The 10,717-nt window shown below is 38.2% G+C and overlaps 2 pseudogenes; both read left to right on the top strand.

Moving 5' to 3' along the window:
* The first annotated feature begins 4 nt into the window (after nt 1–4).
* Nucleotides 5–475, top strand: LOC105299578 (annotated as a pseudogene).
* Nucleotides 476–9,891: 9,416 nt separating this feature from the next.
* Nucleotides 9,892–10,378, top strand: LOC105299231 (annotated as a pseudogene).
* The last annotated feature ends 339 nt before the right edge of the window (nt 10,379–10,717 follow it).

The raw sequence follows: 10,717 nt of genomic DNA, 5'->3' as shown, positions 1-10,717 counted from the left end.
CAAAATGTGCTCTATGGTCAAAAAATGATAAACCATGATTGAAGCTCATGTTGATGTCAAGACTACTGATGGTTATTTGCTTTGTCTGTTCTGTGTTGGTTTTACTTAAAAAAAAAAAAAAGGCAACAATCAGATTCAGAAATCCTCTTATGCTCAGCATCAACAGGTCTGCCAAATCTGGAAGAAGATTATGGAAATCATAATCCGAGAGGTGCAGACAAATGACTTGCAAGAAGTGGTCAATAAACTGATTCTAGATAGTATTGGAAACGACATAGAAAAGGCTTACCAATCTACTTATCCACTCTGTAATCTCTTTCTTAGATAAGTGCTGAAGAAGCCCAAGTTTGAAATGGGAAAACTCATGTTGCTTCATGGTGAAGGTAGCAGTTCTGGAAAAGCTATTGGGAATAAGACAGGTGCTAAAGTTGAACAAGCTGATGGATATGAGCCCCCAGTCCAAGGATTTGTTTAAAATTCAGACTTTTCATGGTGACAAATAAAACCTATTCATGATGTTTTTTAAAAAAAAGTTACAAGAACTCATGAGTCTCAATCTTCTCATCTGTAAAATGGGATTACCACTTACTTTTAAGAGTTGTCTGGAAAAGCCAATTAAATGATTTATGGAAAAAATGACAACAGAGCTCTTGTCACATTTTTTGAAATTATTTCTTTATACTTCAGTGTATTTCACTAGATTGAAGTTTTACAAGGACAAAATCCTCTTGTTGCTCTGTTTCCCCAAAACCTGGCAAAGTAAATGTTCAAACAATGTGCAGTTCTTACTGATCCTTCACTTGCACTCTAATTAGGATGCCTCCTCCCTGGAGAAACTAAAGCAGTGGCTTCCCAAAACCACGTGCTAGACCGTGCACTAGATGCCCCAGCCCACATAACCCACAGCACTTTGTTACAAAGTCAAGTCAGAGGTTGATTAGCCACTAAGTAGCAGGGGTTTTGTCAATAACTGTCATTCTAGGAGGAAAATGTTATTTTAAAAATTGTGGGAAAAAGCCATGAAGTTTACATCAAAATCTAAATGTCATTTACATCTAAATTCAAAATATCACTGCATTATTGTCACATTAAAGAGATAGGATGAGGGAAGAGAAACTGCCTTCAGTGTGGAGTGAGAAAGTCCAGCTTCCAGGCATAGCCATGCCATATGGAATCTCTCTAGGTGTACACTGCTCTCCTATAAGAGTATTTGCCCCAGCTGATACATGAGGGGTCATGAAGTTTGTAGACGTAGACTTGCTTTGAAATTCTTAAGTGCTACTCAAATGCAAGTCATTATTATTTCCCTATAACTCTAAGGAATTGAGAGGAAATTACTCTATTTCCTCTCTATTTGTTTCCTACAGGCTCTGTTTGTTACCTAAAATTCCCAGATTGCCACCTGGGAAAATTCTCAATATGGCCTATTTACTTATAGTTAACTACATGATATAAAAATGCCTAGCTAGTGCATTGTTTTTTATACTTTGGGATAGGGGATGGCACTCAGAGCAACAGAATTTCCTGAGGAAGTATTTCAGTATTTATAAGGCTAGTCTACACCTCAGGATGATTAAATCAGAATTTTAAATTCGCAACCTCAATTGTGGGCCATTTTGCCACTGAGTTGCCAAGAAAGTAAGATTCACCTTGACCTTCCTGTGCTGACATTGCTTAGTTACTCTGTATGGTGAACTGTATTCTCTGCTCACAACTCTTGTTTTCTTCCCACCCTTGCATTGTGAATGGACTTCACTTCCTCACCCAATGGGTGTCAGACTTGGCCATATTATGTGGCCAATGAAATGGGGCAGAAGTAACAATGTATGTGTTCAAAGTACAGACCTTATGAGACATTACATGTTTTCTTCTCACTCTTATAGAACTTCTGCAACAACCATGAGAAGATTATGTCCCAAGTCATCATTGGTCCCAGGATGAGAAACAGATGCAGGAAACCAGAGCTCACCAGCAGCTTGAACCTAAGCTATTCTCACTGACCTGCAGTCCCATAATAAATAAAAAATTAATTATTATTGTTTTATGTTGCTGAGATTTTTATAACATTTACTACACAGCATTATTGCATCTACTGTCTGACTAGTACACCCTGCAAGAGCTAAGAATCATGTGACTCTGCTTGGTCTCTGATTTAGTGAGTCTTGTTGTACCCTCAGTTCTATCAACAGCCTTATCAATTTATTTGACTTGATGTTTACTAAAAGCAATAAGATTTCATAGGAACACTGTCAGCATTGGAAGAGATTGTTCCATATAGCTCATGTTTAAGAACTTACTGGTGAGTAGATGACAGTTCGACTAACTTACAAATAGATGTGAAAAAAAGGCAGGGAAGGATTGTCCTTCCTTACTATCTGCTCTTTGTAGAAAGACCTGAATATTTTTCCATTATGACACTTGTAGAGCCAGGATTTACTTTTCTTCCCCCACCCCCCGACAAGACTTCATAGAAAATAAAGACATCAGTCTTATACTGTATTTTTATAACTCTGTGTGAAACTCAAATCATCTTAACAGCTTTTGGATAAACTGTCCCACTGGCTGGTTGTAAATCTAGATAAACCGAACCAGAGGAAAATCTGGAAGTGAGCCTGATGCATCCTACCTCTTTCATTGCACCATAGACTCAAATGTTGTTTCTGAAAAGCTCTTCTTTTCTCTCACTTATGTCATGAAAGCTTCTTTGGTCAGGCTTTTGAGAATTGGACAGATATCTTGATAGGTTGTTTCTTTTGGGTCACACTTGGTGACCTGATTAAAGAAATTGCTTTCAGGCAGCTTTCTGGCAGAACGTGGCCTGAATTAATAAAGAGAAGAGCTTTTGATAAGATCGTCTTTGGGGCTCAAGGAAGTTTGACAAAATCATGTCCTAGCATGACCTCCATTACTTCCACAAAATTGTATTTGGAGAACATGCAGCATCATTGGCTATCATAGATGTTAATATAGTGCTGACTTAAGATATAAATACCTCTCCATTTTTTCTAAATGGTCCTATGTCATTTTATGATATGCTAGTTGCCATTTTCAATCTTCCAGCATTTAAAGTGAAAGAAGAGGAAATTAAGACTTTGCAGACATGAAAAACAAGAAGACAGAATAGTTATTGAGCCCTTATTAGATACCCAATGTTGCCTTGTATTTTGATATTTCATTTAGTTCACACAAAAAGCCTAGGAGGTAAACAGGATTATTATAGGAAAACTGGACTTAGAAAAGTTAACAACTTGGCTGAGTCTACAAATCTGAAAGTGGTATTGGCACATTAAGATCCCTGTCAATATGACTTTAAGGTTGGTTCACTTAACTGCTACTTTGAGTTAGAACAGTGTTCATGAATTGTGCTGGCCTTTAAAACCATCTATCATGAGATGAGTAAGAAGAAATTATCACAACACAGGGCTATGTTCTACAAGTGTTGGTAATAACCCAGAAAGCCAATGATCCAAGCATCATTTAATTGATTAAGCAATTAATCAATAGAAAGCTGAGCAACTTCTGTGTTCAAGATTCTAGCAACTATAGGCACATTAGTAACAAGGGTGTTACAACCTCATTTTGCAAGAAACTTAGATCTAATATTAAAAATTTGTTAATATATTTAAGTATGATATTGTGGAGTTTTTAAAAGTTGTCTTATCTGTTAAAGGAACATGCCAAAATATTTACAGATGAAAAGATATCTGAGATTAGCTTCAAAGTAATCTGGGGGATGAATGATGAAGCTGGGTGATGATTATAGGGGGTTCACTATAATATTCTCTCTATTTTTATACATGTTTTAATATTTCCACAAAGAAAAGTTAAAAAAAAAAAAAACCTTATCACTAAATGGGTAGGCCTAATGGTTCTTTAGAAATGATTTGAATTAAGGAAAAGCAAGTTCATATTTAAAAAATAGAAACAATTTACATGGACAATAAAAAAAATCAATTAATAATCAACTGGTATTTGTATAATAAACTGAAAATAGTGTGTGCTTCTTTATATAATTTTGATTATGCAATCATAATATGCTTTTCCAGTAATTATAAGAATATCAAATGGTATTAAGCTCTGCATCAAGGAAGGACTGCTCAAGCACCAAAGAAATTAATCCAAGACCCCAGACCTTCCTCATATCAGGATAACATGGTAATTCTAAGAAGGGAGATGATGTATGAATCTAATTTGGGCCCAGGAATAGGCAACTGTGGGGCCTCCCAAGGGATGACACATATCTAGGTGGCATCAAAAGCAAGAAGAAAGAAAGAAAGGGCTTAGAATGTTCTTATAAACAGTATAAATGCAACCTGTGTTTGAAAATACTGAGGCGTTAGGTACTTCTGAATTTCTGCCCCCGCTACTAACAAGTGGATTCCCTGCAAAAAGAAAGGCAAAGATCCAAAAGAGGCATAGGCTTCTCTTCAAGTGCCCCAATCCAAGAGCAGAACCGGGAGCCAGAACCTCATTTGGCTGGAGAAATAAGATAAATAACATAAAACTCCAACAGATAACTCAAGGCCAGATAGGATACATAAAAATAGTGTAGAGGAAATGTTCCCCACTTGCTTAGAATCAGGGAAGACACAAAGAGAAAAAATCATTGAACTCCAACCGATGATCTCAGGGAAGGGATCACACAAAAGGGAGCAGTAAAGAGAGGTCTCGACAAATATGACATCTAGTAATCATGGTAATGGGGAAGAGAAGAGCTTTTCAGGTTCAGGAAACTTATTACACAAAGGTCCAGAGGCATCAGAGTGCAGAGACCCCTCAGGAAATGAAGATTATATCAGTGTGATAGGTTATGAATGTGTGGAGAAAGATGGTCGGACATCCAGAAGTTGGTACTTTAGTCTGCAGGCAATGAGGAGCACTGCAATGACTTGTATTTCAGGAAAGTAATGCTAGTGGGTATGTGAGATTAAATGGGCAAGCAGAGATACCACTGGAAGCAGGTGACCTAGGTAGGTGATAGACTGCAGTGGGGTCAGAAGGAGAGAGAAGTGAGCGGTTTGGTGGAAGCATCTGAAATTCTAGAAAAACAGGCTGGCTGATGGGATAGGCCCACCAGAGGATTGCTGACAGGCCATCTGCAGCACCCTATTCCTGGGTGCTCCTCCCTGGTGGGAGGTAGCCTCTGATATATGGGGCACTGCAGAACCTCCTCGTTCTGACCCCATTCTCCTACCAAGGTTTGTCATGGCCAGGACTGCACACTTGAGGAACTCCTGAACCAACCTTCAAAACAGTCCTCCCCACCTATCAGGAGTTGATTATGTTTCTGATACTCTTGAGTTTAGAATGTTCTTAATTCCATATTTTTCCTGATTAATAGTGACTTTGTCTTAAAATTAGCCTGCCTTACAACTTGAGCAAGATGAAAGGGCTCCATGGTGAATCATGAGATTTTTTCATAAATCCAACTTGATCCAACCATATGAAAGATAGATTGATGATTTGAAGTCTTTGTCACCTTAGAGCACAAAGTCATGGCTGTGTGTCGGATATTTGGACATCCAGCTGCAGCATTGGAGACCAGTGAGGGCTTGTGCAGTTAGGATAGTGCAGGGATAACACCAAATCCTACCCAAGGAGGACCAAGGAAGAATCAACCAGCAGATGAATATTGTATACAAATTCTCTCACATCTTGATCAGGGAACTACCATCTCATGGGAGCCTGTGGCTATGACTCCTATGTGTACATTCCTAATGTCTGGATGAAAGCTTGAGGTGGGATCTCAGGGCAAACTTTGGGTCTTGATAGTCTATTTGGAGGAATTTCTGTGGACAGAAAATATGAAACAGCAGTGAGAAAAGAATTAAGAATAAAGCAAGTGTGAGTTTGAAGCAAGCTGAAAGGAACTCTGTGAGTTTTGAGACAGCGGGGACTACAGGATGGAGGGAGATGATGACGACCAGGGTCTCTTCAACTGGTGGTAGCAAAACCTGCATTAGAAAACTTGGTATTTCAAAATGACTTCAAATTATTTGATTTTGAAATATAATTGGCATTTTCTAAACAGTCATGGGAAATAGACTATTTCAATAAAATACACATGTAGCCTTTGTTTCAAATTTGTACTTCCTCCATTAGCATATCAATATTCTCTAATTTAGTGCATAGCTCTAACGATAGATGTTCTGAGGTTACTGGTAATATTTAACTTAGATGATGAAATAGTATTTTTAAAAATCCCTTCAGTCTTCATATGATACCAGGAAAATAAGTATAATTTCCTCACTTCTTAATTATACTTCCTATCAAAGGTGTTTTATAGGCATAAGGCATGTTCCAGCCCTTCTCACATTCACTAGAACATAGACTGTGATAGGAAATAGGCTAGAAAAAATAGCACATGTAACTGAAAGGTTGCATTTTGTTTGGGGTTGAAAGTGCTTGTGCTGAGATTTTAGTATTAAGAGGAACAAAAGATACACTTAGAATGAAAAACACAGTATTTTTTAAATCCCACTAATTCACTCCATTTCGAGTGTCAGTTCAGGAAAAGATTTCATAACTCTGACTTGTGGAAAGAAGTGAAATAGACATACTGGTATTTTATTTTACCATGTCTGTTTCTCATAAGCTGATATGTCACTAGTACTCTCATCACTGTATGAGAGAATATTCTATTTGAATTCTACTTTTCTATACCATGTGAACTATCATTATTGAATTCCAGAAATCTGTTTATAATTTAATCAGGGTATAGATTACATTGAGATGAGACCTGAAATTTCTTTAGTAACCATAAACAAATTGATTCTCATACTGATAGCTAGTATACAAAATGGAATACCAATAGCATAGGATAAGGGTCTCAGAAATAATGTCATTTGGGCTTTCATTGTGAAAGGAGATATTTCTGAACAACAGCAGTCTAGGTTACTATTTGCTTTCAACCCATAACTTCTGATCCAAGTAAATTCAATTTCTCTGATCCATTTGTCTTCTGGAAAGGAACCCACAACTCTGATCCTGCCTCTAACATTTTCTTCCACTATGACAGGAATAGTCTTCATTTGGTCAGTCCCCTCACTGCTTTATTTCCTTTCAAATTCTACTGTAATAAGTAAAGAGATAATTAATAAGTAAAGAGATAGTAATAAGTAAAGTGAAAATGAGCCCTTGTTTAACTGTCCGATGTGTTTTCTGGCTTCCTTCCCCTTCTCTGCCTCTCCCTGTACTCATTGCTTAGCATAGCACACAAGTGTGTGCACGCACACACATACGGAAGTCCGTACACTGTGTCTCAATGGAAAATGCATTTTTGCCTCTGAGACTCTGCGCTCTTCTGTGCTTCCCAGCTTGCTCTTTTTGCCTCTCTTGTCTACTTCCTTCTCCTCCTCTTTCACCTTAAAACCTTGTGAAAACACCAGGATGTCTCTGATGCTTAGACTCTTAGACTCCAATTATTGACATCCTGCATTCTCCATTACCCACCCACCTGTATATCCCAAAAACATGAGCCAAGCTTTATAGACATTGTTATATTCCATACATATTGTTAAATATCATTGAAGATTAGTTAAAATAACAAAAATAAAATATGTAAATTACATAAATACATAAAATCCAAACTCACAGAGAGAAAATAAAGTAATAAAAATAACTTATAAAACTTTACTTCATCTAATCAGTGGCAATAAAAAAAAAGGAAAAAGAAGCACAAGTAAATATGGTTAAATAGAAATTTAAAAAGTAGAAAGTGAAAGGTAAGTTCAAACATATCACTATCACAATGTACAAGAATGAGTGAAATTCATCAATCAAGTGGAATTTAGAGATGAAATAAAACAAAAAACATAATCCAGCTCTACACCGAAAGCCATACAACTTTGTATGTCGTATGCTAAGGACAGGTAAAGGCTGAAAAAAATAAAGGATAAAAAAAAATGCCAGGAGCCCAGGCAAAAATAGTGTATATTATAGAGGCATTGTTCATCCCCTCTTGCAACCAAATCAAAGTTAAGATAGAAACACGGAGCAAATAGCAAGCAGAGTCGCCTGGAATCTAGATGAACAGAAGCCCTACAACTAGAGAGAGAAATAAGAACTCACCTTGCAACGTTAGGAGGTAGGAGGAAACGAAGACACGACGTTAGGAGGTAGGAGGAAACGAAGACACGACGTTAGGAGGTAGGAGGAAACGAAGACACGAGGTGGCCCAGTCTCAAGCAGCTGAGTGGGACAGAGGTCATGCCAGCTGCAGCCTGCAGCTTCAAACTTCTCTTAAAGGGGCCATGTCAGCAACTGGACTTTCCCAGAGAGGGGCCAACATGAGATCAGCTGCTCCAGGGGCACCAGGGACTTACAGGAAGACATTGAGTTGCTGGAGTGAGGGCCATTGGTGAGGCTTTCTGCTGGGCACAAGTGCTGGCAGTATCCATTGTTCCTCTGTTAAGCCTTCGCCCTTCCCAATGTGAGGGTACAGCACTGCCTTAGCTGAGATGTCATCAAACTGGATAACAGAGGTCGCTCTACCAGGAGGATTCCTTGAAACTCTGCCTCCCTGAACTTGTGGCCCCACTGAAGCCACATTCAGTTGTATCCTCAGCAAGTCTGATGCTTCTTGCTGAGCTGCTCCAAGACCCACACTGGTGACAGCTGGTCTCAGTTTCTGGCATAAAATCTTGAGGCAACTATAAGCACAGCATCTGTGGACTGCTTGCTAAATCTTAACAGGTGGCCCCGGAGTGGCACAGGCTGGGGCTAAACTTGGCCTGTAGCTGAACTTCTCATAGGGCTGTGGCACTGGACACGTACTACACAAAGCCACACTAATAATACTGGGAGACTTAAGAGCTTCGCTCAGTACGTAGAAACAGACACAGGAAGGTAGCCAACGTGGGAAAACAAAGAAGCAGAAACCATGAGAGAACAGAATAGAGTTCCATGAATAATGGAGTCAAGCAATCTAACAGATGCAGAGTTCAAAACACTGGTTATAAAAATGCTCAATGAACTTAGGAGAAGTATAAATGAATCAGTGAGAACTTTAACAAAGAGGTAAAAAAAAAACACACACACACACATAAAAATGGAAATGGAAATTATAAAAGGGAACCAGTCAGAAATGAAGAATACATTATTTTAGATGAATCAACAGAGTAGATGAAGAGGATTGAACCACTGATATAGAGGATGGGGAAGCCAAGGACATTCAATCAGAATGGCCAGGAAAAAGAAGCCAAGACTATAATAATAATTTAAGGAGCCCATGGGAGAAAATTAAATGTAAAAATATCCATGTCATAGGGGTACTTGAAGAGGGAGAATGAGAAGTTGAATATATATTTGAAGAAATAAAGATGGAAAATTTCCCTAATCTAATGAAATAAATAGACATACAACCTCAGGAAGCTCAGAGAGTCCCCATAAAAATGAACCCAAGGAGGTCCACACCAAGACACATCATAATTAAAATGCCAAAGGTTAAATACAAAGAGAGAATCTTAAAAGCAACAAGACAAAGCAGCTAGTTAACTACAAGGAAACACCCATAAGACCGGCAGCTGATTTCTCAAAAGAAACTTTACAAGACAAGAAGGGTTTAACACAAAATATTCAAAGTGATGAAAATCCAGGATCTACAACCAAGAATATTTTATCCAGCAAAGCTATTATTCAGAGTTGAAGGACAGACAAGAAAAACTAAAGGAGCTCACTATCACCAAACCAATATTACAGGAAATGTCAGAGAGACTTCTTTAAGAAGAAAAATATGTGTATTGAAAACATGAATAAAGAGCCTTACCTTGATCCCCACACGCTGCCCTGGGAGCCAGCTGGCCCAGCTCCTGGTCTCCACCTCTACTTCCAGGAAGTCATTATGTAACTAACATTTTCATCAGATTTCCTCTGATTTACCCTGAAGTGTATGTGAAAATGGTGTGCACTGCCAAGAAATGTGGAATTAGGTTCCAGCCTCCAGCTGTTATCTTAATCTATGAGAATGAAGTGAAGGGGAAAAGTCTCCAGTGCATCATGCCAGTCCAAAACTTTTCAAAGTTATCAGATTGCAACAGAGCTGCTGAACAATTAAAGAACAATTCATGACACAAGAGTTACCCAGAACAAGTGTCCCTGAGGCAGCTAGAGAAGTTGTTCAGTTTTTTATGAGGTTACTTGTCGGGGCAGAGTTTGGCAGAAACAATGGAACAAATTCAACGAGAAACAATCATTGATCCTGAGGAAGACCTAAACTAAATGACAAGGAACTTGCCAAAAAGAAGAGAATCATGGATGAACTTTTGGAGAAAAATCAGAAGGATGATTCAAATTTTTTTATGACCTTGAAATTGAGTTCCCACAGGAAGAACAACTGCAGTCCTGTGGCTGAGACACAGAGTCAGCTGACAAGTTCTGATACCAAAAAATTTATTGGGCTAGCAGAAAATCCATGTTTATGCAAAGAACATAGATTGGTTTAGAAAATCCGCAAAGAACACTAAATGTACATGTTGGGTCATATTTGGATTGACCATGTTACTTTATAAAATCAGGACATGTAGAGCATCTACTTGCAGGTGGCATGAGGAATATAGGAAAAACAATATAAGAATCTGCCTTTAAGGAGCTTACAATCTAATTGGCAAATAAGTCAAAAACTTGTGGAAAACTAAGTAACAGTATTAGGTAGCAAAAAAAAAAAAAAAGATTAAAGCCAAATGCTTGCTAAAAATTAAGAAGGTCAGAGCCTAGATTA

The sequence above is a fragment of the Pteropus vampyrus genome, unplaced genomic scaffold (genome assembly GCF_000151845.1).
Source record: "Pteropus vampyrus isolate Shadow unplaced genomic scaffold, Pvam_2.0 Scaffold7, whole genome shotgun sequence".
Classification (NCBI taxonomy): Eukaryota; Metazoa; Chordata; class Mammalia; order Chiroptera; family Pteropodidae; genus Pteropus; species Pteropus vampyrus.
The sequence above is the reverse complement of the archived record's forward strand: the minus strand, read 5'-3'. Positions and strand labels throughout refer to the sequence as shown.